The sequence below is a fragment of the Mobula birostris genome, chromosome 13, assembly GCF_030028105.1.
Source record: "Mobula birostris isolate sMobBir1 chromosome 13, sMobBir1.hap1, whole genome shotgun sequence".
In the NCBI taxonomy this organism is placed as follows: domain Eukaryota; kingdom Metazoa; phylum Chordata; class Chondrichthyes; order Myliobatiformes; family Myliobatidae; genus Mobula; species Mobula birostris.
This window is the reverse complement of record NC_092382.1, coordinates 73,273,688-73,287,574: the sequence shown is the minus strand read 5'-3', so window position 1 is coordinate 73,287,574 and position 13,887 is coordinate 73,273,688. Positions and strand designations below refer to the sequence as shown.

General features: G+C 43.8%; 1 long non-coding RNA gene across 1 annotated transcript; it reads right to left on the bottom strand.

Annotated features, from left to right (window-relative positions):
- Positions 1 to 576: 576 nt before the first annotated feature.
- On the bottom strand, positions 577 to 12,200 carry LOC140207688 (uncharacterized). The gene is made up of 3 exons (XR_011888622.1): positions 12,062 to 12,200; positions 9,341 to 9,508; positions 577 to 3,839 (listed from the first exon to the last, which is right to left on the bottom strand). It is a non-coding gene; the product is annotated as an uncharacterized lncRNA (long non-coding RNA).
- Between the last annotated feature and the right edge of the window lie 1,687 nt (positions 12,201 to 13,887).

The following is a 13,887-nucleotide window of genomic DNA, read 5'->3' as shown; positions in this document are numbered from 1 at the left end:
AACAGAACCATACAACCTTCTCTGCCTACCTGTGTGTCCTATTCAAGAAACATGCAAGTATATGGGACACAAGAGACCCTGCAGGTGCTGGGAATCTACAGCAATACACACAATGTGCTGGAGGAGATCAGCAGGTCAGGCAGTGTCTATGGTTGGGAATCAACATCTTGGGCCAAGACCCTTCATCAGAACTCTTGATACACAGGTATCTGGAATATCAACAAGCAGAGAAAATAGAAAGTAGTGTGAAAAAGCAAAAACATGTTTCAAAATTTACTTCAAGGCTTAAGAACATTTGCCAACCATATTCCCATGGTATAGCAAATACAACAAAGGCAATAAACTCTTTCACTATTCCCATATTAATATATTCCTTGGCAAAATATCTTGGTTCCATTCCAATCTGGAAACTTTACAAAAAAAAATAAGAACTGAAATGACAAATTCAGAAAAGACTATTTACACTCAAACGCACTTAGATTAACACTACCAAGGACAGAAGGAGGAAGAGCTATAACAGACATTTAAAAAAAATCACTCAACAGTCTGGTAAGATTTCTAAAGTATATATTTTCATCAAAAATACAGGATTCAGCACTCCATGCGAGTATATACAATTCTGATAAGAAATACAGACCAGAAAACTTAAATGAGAGGCCAACCCAGAAAAATGAATCATCACTATGGAAGAAAACATTAACCAGTGGAATGAGTATGACCCTCCATGGGAGACATCCCAATGATCTGAGCAGACTAGCTGGTGACAGGGAAGCATCGAGCACCTGACTGAGAGTTGGAGACCTCTTCACAGAAATAGGGGTTTCTTGGGGAAATACAGAACAAGGTAGTTAACATTTTAAAATATCAAAATTACATTAAAGACAAACAAACCAGGCAATAAATGCAGAAAATGCCAAGGGAAACCAGACACAGTCCAAAACATTCTGGGATCCTGCAGGAATTTAACTCAATCTGATTACTTATATAGGTACAATCAAGTGACAAATATCATTCACCAAAATCTTGCTTTAAAATACAAACTTATGAATGACCACCGTAACATCATAAAGGCACAATAAATTCAAGCCTTATCCAGTTTTAGAGTAAAAATCTTACAAAGTATATGATAATCAATACATAACCACTAATAGGACAATCCGTAATAACCATCCGGATATAATATTACAGGATAAACAAGCAGGAACAACTCCCTCAATAGATAAAAACATTCCCCACACACACATGTTCCTCAACCAGAGGAGCACCTCACAACAGGCAGTGATTGTGTCATCAGTCAGACAAACAAATTATTTTCTCTGTCAATCAGCTTCCAAATGTTGCTACTCTGACATATGTTGCCACGCCCTGCTGCTGATACCCTTCTCCTCATTTTACATTCTTACCCCGACCATCGTCCAGAGCCCCAAACTCTGCCCTGTGCCCGCCTCTGGTTTCTGACTCTTCTCCGTTGAACATCCAACTGATGGTTTTCCATTCTGTTTTCAGTCTTTAGAGGACAGTGGTGTTTTCTAACAACCCTTTAGAAGCAGAAAAAATGACCCATAATGTGAAAAAGAGTCATGATTAAGGAGGTTAACTCCCAATGTCATTCTCCCTCAGCCCAGAGATTGGAGGGGCAAAGAATATCTCAGACAGAACTGCAGTCAGCTCGACTTCTTCAGTCTGCAGAGAATTCAGAGGAAACCTCTTAATTCACAGAGTGGTGACTGTTTGGAAGCCATCACCACAGGGAGAGCGAGAGGGGAACAACAGGGGAGGATTTAAAAGGACTGTCATGGAACTGAATCACTGGCAGGGTCGAGATGGCCTGAGTTGACTCTCTACTGTACACTAGTTGTGTTGTAAATTCACTAAGTACTGGAGACAGAGTTTAAAATAGAACTGAATTATTTGTCTAGGATCCAGAATATTAAACTCCAGTCCCATTAAAGGTGAATGTGCAGCAGAAGAAACTCCTCCCATACCCAGTGACCAGGGTGCAGAACTGGGTGTGGTGAGCAGCAGCAATAATTGCAGAGTTCAGCACCGACAGTCACTGCTGAAATTGCATTGAGAAACAATGATGGACAAATACCAGCATGCAGCTTATTGAAACTTTCTCTCCAGTGTGAACCCGGTAGTGTGACACAAGTGTAACATGCTGTAGGTTTCACTGCGAACATAATAGCCTCTCTGTAATATTTCACTGCTGAGGTAATGGTTTCTCTGCAGCAGCAATGTTTGGGTTACGACTAGAGATAACAGGGTTTTGGAGTGTGGGTGATCCAACAAGAGAAACGTTCTTTCTTGTGCATCTGGAAGAGAGATTTTCGTGGTCTTTTGCCAGGGAGAGATGAGAAGACGCGAATGGAGAGAGTGGGCCCTTTTTCTTATTTCTTCACGAACCATATAGTCAAAGTAAGAATTATAAAGCGCAATCCTTTAATCACAGATTGTGTACTGTTTGTTATTTCAGGGTACTGATTTGTAACAGGGGACACATCGTGCAGTATCCACCCAAATGAGATTTCTCAAGTTTTGCTGGGCTGGGGGGCTATCACTCCCTATATTATACTGCTAGCCAAAACAAGAGTTACATAAGGTCAGATGACTGAGTGAATCACTTCCCACATTCACAGCAGATGAATGGCCTCTCCCCAATGTGAACTCGCTCATGTAACTTCAGTTGAGATGAATGAGTGAATCCCTTCCCACAGACTGAGCAGGTGAACAGTCATCTCCCTGTGTGGGCTGACTGGTGTTTCTGTAGGCGATATGATGAAGTGAATCCCTTCTCACAAACTGAGCACGTGAATGGCCACTCTCCGGTGTGAACTGACTAGTGTCTCAGTAGGTGATATGACGAAGTGAATCCCTTTCCACAGTCTGAGCAGGCAAATGGCCTCTCTCCATTGTGAACTCTCTGATGTACCTTCAGTTGGGATGACAAAATGAAGCCCTTCCCACAGTCTGAGCACGTATAAGGCCTCTCCCCAGTGTGAACTTGCTGATGTATCTTCAGTAGAGATGACTGAGTGAATCCCCTCCCACAGTTTGAGCAGGTGAATGGCCCTTTCCCTGTGTGGGCTGACTGGTGTCTTAGTAGATGAGATGACCGATTGAATCCCTTCCCACAGTCTGAGCAGGTGAACCGCCACTTCCCAGTGTGAACTGACTGGTGTCTCTGTAGGGAGGATGATTCAGTGAATCCTTTCCCACACTCTGAGCAGGTGAATGACCACGCCCCAGTGTGAACTCACTGATGTACCTTCAGTTGAGATGACTGAGTGAATCCCTTCCCACAGTCTGAGCAGGTGAATGGCCACTCTCCAGTGTGAACTGACTGGTGTCTCAGTAGATGAGATGACTGAGTGAATCCCTTCCCACAGTCTGAGCAGGTGAACGGCCACTCCCCAGTGCGAACTCGCTGGTGAGCCATTAGGTCAGATGACTGAGTGAATCCTTCCCCACAATTTCAGCAGATGACCAGTCTCTGCCCAGTGTGAACTGACTGGTGTGTCCACAGGTGGGAAGACGGACTGAATCCCTTCTCACACACAGAACAGGTGAATGGCCTTGTCCCAGTGTGAACTTGCTGATGTACCTTCATGAATTGACCTTGAATCCCCACAGTCTGAAAAGGTGAATGGCCTCTCCCCTGTGTAAACCGACAGGCATGCCAGTTAGTCAGATGATTGAGTGAATCCCTCACCACAATCTGAGCAGGAAGGAAGATCGAGTGAATCCCTTGCTCCACTTCTTAAATATCTGTACAGATACAGCAAAACTGGTGTGTTGTGTTCAAGATTCCTGTAGATATATTCCTTGTCGTTTTTAACCTGAAAAAAGATTTATAAAATCCATCAATGAGTGGAGGACAACACTTAAGAAGAGATCACTCGAGTTGTCAAGGTGTGATCTGGCATCACACTGTTACAGTGAAGTTCAACACAAGTTGGAGAGAGAAATCATCTTCTAACTGGGCACAGTACTGGTATCTGGAATGACCATTAAACTCTCTGAAGCACTTCCTGTCTCTATAAGAATTGGGCATTTCTGCATCTCCAATCTGTGACTTGGCTCAGTTTAACACTCTCCATTGGTAATATTCCCTGTTCCCACTGAGCTGCATGGGTGCCTGGCCCCACCGTAACTGAAACGCTCTCAGACAAATCACCTTTGTTGACGTGCAGCTGGGATTTTCTATTATCTACTGTCAATGTGAAGTGCCACAGTTTTAAAGCCATGTAAACATTTCCTGCCCCGGTGAATGGCTGGTCCGCACAGCTGTTAAAAGGAATTACATTGATATTAGTATTATTTCATGTCACAGAGTCATAGAAAAGTACAACATAGAAACAGGCCCTTTGGGCCTTCTAGTTTGTGCTGAACTATTTAGACTGCCTACACCCACACCCATACCATCCAGGTACCTATACAAACCTCCTAAATGCTGAAATTGAGCTTGCATGCAACAGTTGGACTGTCTGCTCATTCCACACCTGGATGACCATCTGTGTGAAGAAGTTTCCCCCCATTTTCCCCTTAATGTTTCACCTTTCACCCTTAACCCATGACCCTGGTTGTAGTCCCAACCAATCTCAGTGGAAAAAGCCAGCTTGCATTTACTCCATCTATAACTCTCATAATTTTTTCACACCTCCATCAAATCTCCCCTCAATCTCTACATTCCAAGGAATAAAGCCCAGACCCATTCAATCTCTCCTTATAACCCAAGACCTCCAGACCTGGCAAAATCCTTGTGAATTTTCTCTGAACTCTTTCAAACTCTTTTACATCTTTTCTGTAGGTTGGTGACCAAAACTGCCCATAATACTCCAAATTATGCCTCACCAATATCTTGTACAATGTCAACATAACATCCATCTCCTCTACTTACCACTTTCGTTTATGAAAGCCAATGTGCCAAAATCTTTATTTCCATCCTGTTGAACTGTGCCACCAGTTTCAGTGAAATATAGACCTGTATTCCCATGTCCCTTTCTTCTACAACATTCCTCAGTGCCCTACCAGTCACGGTGTAAGAACTACCCTGGCAGCTCCTACCAAAGCACAACACCTCACGCTTGTCTGCATTAAATTCCATTTTCCATTTCTCAAACCATTTTTTTTCCAGCAGTCCAGATCGCACTGCAAGCCATGATAGTCTTCCTCACTGTCCACTGCACCACCAGTCCTGGTGTCATCCTCAAATTTGCTGATCCAGTTAACCACACTATCATCCAGATTACTGATAGAGATGACAAACAACAACAGACCCAGCTCTGATCCATGTGGCGCTCCACTAGTCACAGGTTTTCAGTCAGAAAGGCAACTATCTGCTACAACACTCTGGTGATGAAGTTTTAAGGGTATTGGGGGATGTAAGAAATGATTCTTGGATTCTGTAAATAACAGGTTAAAACTAAGTCCAAACTTATGTGTGCTCTGTTCCGGATAGTGTGCAAATTTCTGTTCTGTCCTTCACTGAGGAATCTGCTTGCAGCTTGTTTAGATTAACGACTCACAGATGTCTCTTGGGAATGTTATGTAGAGCTGAGTTCTCATGAGACACGAATTGAACAAAGTGTCTAACGAAAGAGAATAACTGATAAGGATTGGACAGAACATTCATTTGTAATTAAAACCCTGATTTAGTGGACTCTCTTATCTAAGAAATGAAGTTTTGCTCCAACAGCCTTGGTGGGAATACCAGTTGAACTAAAGTGCTCTTTGTTTCGCTAGTTCTGTAACTGTAACGTTTCTGCATGTTAGACAGAGATTCATCATGAGCAGCCAGAGGGAGAGGAGTTGTGTCCCTCTGATGCTTGGCCCCGAGCTTCTCGCCGGCTGAGTTCGAACAAATAAACTGGGGAAAAGGATAAAGTAAAGAACTGTTTGTAGTGTTGCTATTCATCTAGCAAATTTAAGTTTACACCATAAAAAAGTATCCCATCCGGATACTTCACACCTTTGTACGGCTACTTTCTTCTTTTGACTTCAAGAAATAGAAGAGAACTGTGGACACATCATGGACACAAGTCTCCCCTCCATGGACTCTCTCTATACCTCCTGCAGCCTCAGTAAATCAGGCAACATAGTTAAAGATTCCCAAGCCTAGGGACATTTTCCATTCTGCTGTTATAAGCAAACTGAAAATTCCTCAGCATTGTTAGATGGACTCTTGATTTCATAATGTAACTCGATGTGACCTTGCACCATATGTCCACCTGCAGTGGATTTTCTCTGTAACCATAATGCTTTGTTACACTCTGTTAATGAATTACCATAACCTACTGTTGTAATGTGTTGATCTGAGAGGATGGTATGCAGGACAAAATTTTCATTAAACCTTGGTACATGACAATAATAAACAATTTCCTACTTTAATTGCGTGGAAATATTAGACAGACTGAGCTTCTCCTCTGGAACTTCCGGAGGGATATTTAACCGAAGTGTACAAATGTTTGAGAAGCCCAGAAAAACAGAAAAGGCTTCCTTCTTGCATTAATTGGGTTATATACCTCGAAACATTGGCTGCACTTTGGCAAGTTGTAACAGTGGAATAGAGTCAATGAAAAAAAAAGTGCCCACCCACAATGAGAGAACGTGACAGATCTGGATCTCACTCCCTTGTCTGAATGGAAGAAAGATTAAACTGCACAACCACGAGAAACAAACCTGCACACATGAAGTCAGACCCCAGTGTAGCAAAACCATGCATGACATCAGGCATGTGGAGGGGGAGGGAAAAAGAGGGGATAAGATTTTTGGTTCCATGGCTCTCTTCCAGGGAAGGTGGGACCTGTACAGAAGGGACCACAACAAGAGAGAAGGTTCTTTGGAAACTGAAGATCTGAAGGCAGGTAAGTCACTTGGACTAGATGGTTTGCACCCACTGTTCTGAAAGAGGTAGCCGGAGAGATTGTGGAGGCATTAGTAATGATCCTTCAAGAACCACTAAATTAAGGAATGGTTCTGAAAGACTGGAAAGTTGCAAATGTCACTCCACTCTTCAAGAACGGAGAGAGGCAATGAAAGGAAACTATACACCACTCAGTCTGACAGTGGTTTGAACGGTGTTGGAGACGATTGGTAAGGATGTGAATTCAGACACTTGAAGGCACAAGATAAAATAGGCCGGAGTCAGCATTGTTTCCTCAAGGGAAAATCTTGTCTGGTAAATTTGTTGGAATGCTTTGAAGAAATAATAAGCAGGGTAGACAAAGGAGAATTGGTTGATGTTGTGTGCTTGGATTTTCAGGCCTTTGACAAGGTGCCACACGTGAGACTCCTTAACGAGCTCTGAGCCTATGTTATTACAGGGAAAAGGTAGTGACTGATTGGCAGGAGGAAACGAGTGGGAATAGAGACAGCCTTTTCTGGCTGGCTACTGGTTTCTAGTGGAGTTCCACAGGGGTCTATGTTGGGAACGATTCTTTTTATGTTATATGCCAATGATTTGGATGATGGAATTGATGGCTTTGTTGCAAAGTTTGCAGGAGATGTAAAAATAGGTGGAGGGGCAGGTCGTTTTGGAGGAGTAGGGATGCTACAGAAAGATCAGGAAAATGGGCAAAGAAATGGCAGATGGAATACTGTGTCGGGAGGTGCATGATTATACACTTTGCTAGAAGAAATGAAAGGGTTGGCTATTCTCTAAATGGAGAGAATGTACAAAAAAAATCTGAGGTGCAAATGGACTTGGGAGCCCTTGTGCAGGATTCCCTAAAGGTTAATTTGTGCATTCAGTCTTTAGTGAGGACGGCAAGTATGATATTTGCATTCAGTTCAAGAATATAAAATATAAATACAAAACTAAATATAAAAGTGAGGATGTAATGTTGAGACTTCACAAAGCTCCTGGATTATTCTCAGCAGTTTTGGGCCCCTTATCTCAGAACGGATGTGCTAATACTGGAGAGAGTTCAAAGGAGGTTTACGAAAATGAGTACAGAATTGAATGGCCTGTCACATGAGAATATTTGATGGCTCTGGACCTGTATTCAGAGGAATAAAGGATGATTTCTTTGAATCCTATCAAATGGTGAATGGCCTTGATGGAGTGGATGTGGAGAGGATGTTTCCTGTGTTGGGAGAGTCCAGGACCAGAGGACACAACCTCAGATTAAAGGGGATAGGCGGGCATTCTTTTAGAAAGGATATGGGGGGAATTTCTTCAGCCAAAGAGTGGTGAATCTATGGAATTCTTTGTCATGAGATGCTGTGAATGCCAAGTACTTATGGATATCAAAGGCAGAGGTTCCTAGATTCTTGATTGATGACGGTTTATGGGGAGAAGGAAGGAGACTGGGAATGAGGAAAATTGGAACAGGCATGAATAAATGGCAAAACAGGAGCAATGGGCCAAATGGCCTAATTTTGCTCCTATGTTTTATGGTTTTATGTGGGGGCATCAGAATGACGTCACATATGGGTGAAAGTTTGTACTGAAAAGCTGTTTAATGGAGTTTTTTAATGATTTTGGGGAGTGAGCGAAGGAAACCTAATGGGTTTCATCAGTGAACCAACATTGTGTGATTTAAAGTCCCCTGCAAGATACCCTGCTCTGCCATGTTGTCCGTAGAGTGGGCAGTGTGGTGCTTGTCTCGAGTGGGGTCACAAAGCTCCAATGTTTCTGAGGAGGACTTCCCAGAGTGATCTGGTCTGGGGTGGTTCAGTCAGTGCAGTGTCTCCTTGTTTTGTATTTTCAGAAACAACAGTTTTACTGATATAAACCGGAATTGCCAGCAGGGTAAAGACAGGTTCATATCAGTTAACTGAAGACCTCTCGTCCCTGTGGTCCTTGTCTCCCGGCAATCTAAACACCCCAACAGTGTAGGTACCCATTCATCTAAAAGTGAGTGAATCATTCCGATAGTTGATCACTGAGAGGAATTATATTTGTTGGGAACAGCTAGACGATAGGAAGCAGATGATGATGATAGGAAGCTGTTTATTGGAGTCGAGGCCCTGTGCCTCGTGGAGTTCTCCAGAGTTTGGGTAGTGAGTTTGCAGCAAGTAATTTCAAAGAATTACCTCTTTTTGCAAGATAGTAAATATAAGCACCCCTCTTTCCCTCTCCACACTTAGAACTGGCCAAAAGCTACTTCAGAAGATGCAAGTTCTTCAAATGAGCAAACACTGAGAGAATGTGCGTGAGTTTAAAGAGCTGGGATACTGACAGAATATTACCAGACCTGGAGTGATTGCAACTGGGTCTGACAAAGGCATAACTGATATTTCTGGGCACATTCATTCTCACCTCAACTATTCCCTACCTTGCTTTGTACAGATATGTAATGTCTAAAGGACCAGTGTCTGAGTAAATGAGACTCACCAAACTTTCTCCTGGTGAAACAATGGAAACCCTGAGTCAGATGGGTTCTCTCCAGTTTGTGCTCTCAGCCCTCGGGCTGGTTCACTTGCTGCTGTTCCCTCGTCTTCAGTCGTGGTTCACTTCCAGTTGTGGGTTTTTCTTCCAATAAAACTCTCACCGCAGGTTTAACTTTAACATGAAAGATAATGAAGCATGTCAACAATACAAAGGAGAACAAAATATTTCTGCTCACTGAAATCTAAACATTGAAGACAAATATAATGATCTCAGTGAACAAATCTGTAATTGTCCCTGACAAGTCACAAGACTTGATTTGGGATAGGAAGGACTCATCGTTCAGTCATGGTAAGATATGAGATGGAGGAACAGAATTAGGTGATTTGATCCATCGAGTCTGCTTCAGCACTCAAACAATGCTGAGATTTATCCCAACACCATATTCCTGCCTTCCTCCTGTAACCCTGAAGCTACTTAGCAATCATGAATATATTAATCTTTGCCCTAAATATACACAAATGACAGCCTCAACCACACTCAGTGGCAACAAATTCCACGCATCAGCCATCTTTTGGCTGAAGAAATTTTTCTCATCTCAGTTTCTTTATTCTGAGACTGTGCTGTCAAATCAGACTCTCTGTGTAATGGAAACATCCTCTCCATGTCCACTGTATCCAGGCTTTTCAGCATTCAGTCAGTTTATTTAACCACACACCTGCTTTCACCACCCCGTTAAATGCTCCTCATTCATAAAGCCGATCATTTCTGAGATTACTCATGTGAACCTTGTTAGCAACAACCACACTGAACACATTTTCACGTATAACAGACAATCAGGAAATGTAAACCATTCCAGAGTGAACGTAATAAAAAGAAACTGGAATCACCGGAATCGCCCAACAGGAGAGGAACTGCTGTGGGCAGAGCATCAAATTTAACGATTCAGGTTCACAATCTTCTGTCAGAATGCATTCACAATTTTCCATTTTTAGTGCAGACCACCAGCAACGTAAGTTCCTGTTTGATTTCCACTGCCTGACAGACAGGTGACAGTGAGGAGGAATTTCCATACACAGTTCGAACACTGAACCCCCAGGTCTATTTCTACTGGTGTAAACACAGAACAGCCCATTTGATCACAGCCTCTCCTTGTGAGGGATCGAATACAAACTCATTCGCTCCTCAGATTAACAGCCATTTCTTCCAAAGGAACTCCAGATATGAACATTTGATCCCAGACCAGAAATATTCGCTCAACACCTCATAAACCTGGGTCCATTTTACTTGGATCTAAAACTGTGATATCCCAGGACCCAACCTCACACAGCCACACAGCTGGACGTGCCACTTACCCACACTGAGAGTCTCACACATCATCCCTACATCTCTCACTGGGTGGTGCAGTCAGGGATTCCCCCACAACCAATGTCCAGCTGCTTGAAATTTCTGCTTCATTGCAGAAGGACGACCACCCAGCCCCATCTGTAGAAGCAGTGACCAATGTGAAAGCCAAAACACCAACAGTTCCATATTCCTGGAATGCCAATCACAGGATTATAGCCCAAGCACCAACTCTCCCAGTACTCTTGGCTGCCAGTAAAATGCTGCAGTGTGTCAGCCAGTCACAGTTCAATAACTAGCACCTCCACACCAATGCACAACAGAACTGGAACCTGATGACTCTTTGGCATTCCAGCTCACAAAAACTGATTCCAGAAATAACTCAGCGAGGCCAAAGCTGTAAAAGAACACTCGCAATGAAGACAAGTGTTAGAAGAAAGATTGCTGATATATATCATTGAAGAGGTGTAATGCAGGGTGGACCAAGGTTGACCCAGATGGTTGATATACATCACTGAAGTTGGGGGAGAGAGAGACTGGACAGAGGTTGAACAAGATGGGCAGAGAATGAGCAAATGGAACCAGGTGGAGAAGAGTTCAAGAAGAATCAATGATGGTTGTCCAGCAATACACAGATACAGAATTAATAGTAAACACTACCATATAAAAGATCTTAAAATGACGAAGTTAGAACAAACAATAAGAACTTTGGCATTTACAATTTGACCCTCACCAAATTTTTATCAGCACACCATAGAAAGATTCTCATCTGGACACTTCAACCCCTTGCATGGTAACTACTCTGCCCGTGACTGTGAGGAACTGCAGAGACCTTTGGATACAGATCAGCACATCACAGAAACCATTCTCTCCCCTAGACGTCCCAGTCCCTCGATAAGCAGGCAGTGAAATCAAACATCCCCTCAACCTGGGACGTTCTTTCTCACCCACCCCAGTCAGGGAGAAGACACAACAGCCATAATGCTCAAGGACAAATGCGAGGAGCCTCAGGAATCGAGGCGAGTTGGGAGAAGTTAACGGGACTCAGTGGCCGACATCAGATTTCCCAACACAATATGGACGAAGCATCACCACACATCCTGGGTCTTTGAGACAATAACACGTGATCTTGCGTCGCACAGCGGAGGGCGGGGCAAATCTGCGGGAAGCACCCTCACGTGACCTGTTGGCGGGACTGCCATTTCAATTCTGCGGAAATAGACAGCCTGGGCTGCTGGTTTGAATTGTTCAATGCAGATTCAGTGAAGTCTGCGCATTTTTGACGAGCCCAGATAACTGGGTACTAAATGAGTAATCGGCCCTCAGTTCCGGGCTCACGGCCAACATCGGATCTCCCCGCTCGGGATCGGTCTCTATACTCACAGATGGGAAAGTGACATCTTCAGCCCGCAAACAGTGATCCCGACGCCCGGGTCTCCGACTGAGAAAGCGAGGACGCTTTCCCAAATCCGCAGACGATCCGCTTCGGCACTGAGCAGGAAAGAAAACAGTGCCCACTCAGCATTGTGAGCATGCGCGAAGTGATTATTGCATCTTCCGGAGGGCGGGGCCTCGGAAACAGACGCGCAGATACTGCCCATCTGTGGTTAAATGGGAGGGGCGAACGGGATCACGTGACCGGTGTGTGTGTGTATGTGTGTGTGTGTGTGTGTGTGTGTGTGTGTCTCTCTCTCTCTCTCTATCTATCTCTCTCTCTCTCTCTCTCTCTATCTATCTCTCTCTCTCTTCCTTCTCCTCCTCCTCCTCCTACCCTCCAACCCCACCCCAGGCAAAGCATTCCAGCTACCCATCACTCTGTGGAAATAAACAAACTTGCCCCTCACATTTCCTCTCACATTCAACCCTCAGGAAAAATATATTGTCTGTCCACTCTATCTATTCCTCTCATCATCTTATAAACGTCATTCCAGTCTCGCCTCAGCTTGCGCCGCCCTGGGTGTCCAACCTCTCGTTACAGCTCATGCCCTCTAATCCAGGCAGTATCCTGGTAAACTTCTTCTGCGCCCTCTCCAAAGTCCCGACATCCTTCCGAGAATGGGGGCGACCAGAACTGTATGAGATACTCCAGATGTGGTCTAACTAGTTTTATAAAGCTGTGTTATGAACTGTAACGATTTAGAAACGAACCAGCAGCAATACAGTTCACACTGGAATCTGGTTTTGATGTTAAATCCACTATCTTTACTAGTATCTACTTATAATGTAGTAACTTAACGAAATAAAGGAAAGTTTACAGTGTTATGTGTATATATGTGTAAATATAACTCCCAAACTATCGAGTCTGAGGGAACAAAGCTTAGAGTCTTCAGATGGTAAAGTAGGAAAATTCAGTAATCCACGGAATAAATGATGGGAGAGAGATATTTGTAATCCAGGGTGAAACGTAGAGAAAAGGCCGTTACATCAAAATAGCCGTCTTCGAAGTTCTTATCCGTTGAATCCGTCCACATACAAGTTATCAGCGAAAGTGACCTGTCACAGGAATACCGTCTTCCAGGGGTTACCACACAACACACCCAGGCAAGGGTTAACACAAGCGGTCCCCCAAAATATTCCAAAAAATCACTCCTATGGATTATACGAAGTGATAGTCACACACATTCGTTGTGGTTCCCTGTACCGATGATCAAGAGCATAGGAGAGTTCCAAGCCTCAGCTGCGACAAACTGAATCTATCAGCTTTTCCAGTCCCTCTCTCTCTCTCTCTCTCTTTAGACTGGCCGACTGCCTGTCTGCAGATCGCTCTGTCTCTCTTATGGTTAAATCCACAGTTCGCGCCGTCAGCCTGTGACTGACGTCATAGTCCCGCCTCCTCACTCCGGCGCTCTTAAAGACACAGTCACAGTCCGACCGCAGGCTCGCAACAGCCGCAACACAACTTCCCGACTTTTCAACTCAGTGCTTCAACTAATAAAGACAACCACGCCATTTGCCTTCTTAACCACCCGATCAATCTGTGCAGTCTCTTTCAGGGAGCGATGAGCTTGGACTCTAAGATCCCTCTGATCATCACCACTGTTCAGTGTTTTGAGTTTAACAGTGTACTGTCTCATACATTCGACCTACCGAGCTGCCAACATGATCATCACAAATCAAATCTCACTGAGATTTCTCAGGTCCCATTAAATTTATTGCCAAGTGCACAAGTACGGGAAGGTACAGGTACAGAGAAACACTGACTTGTGGCA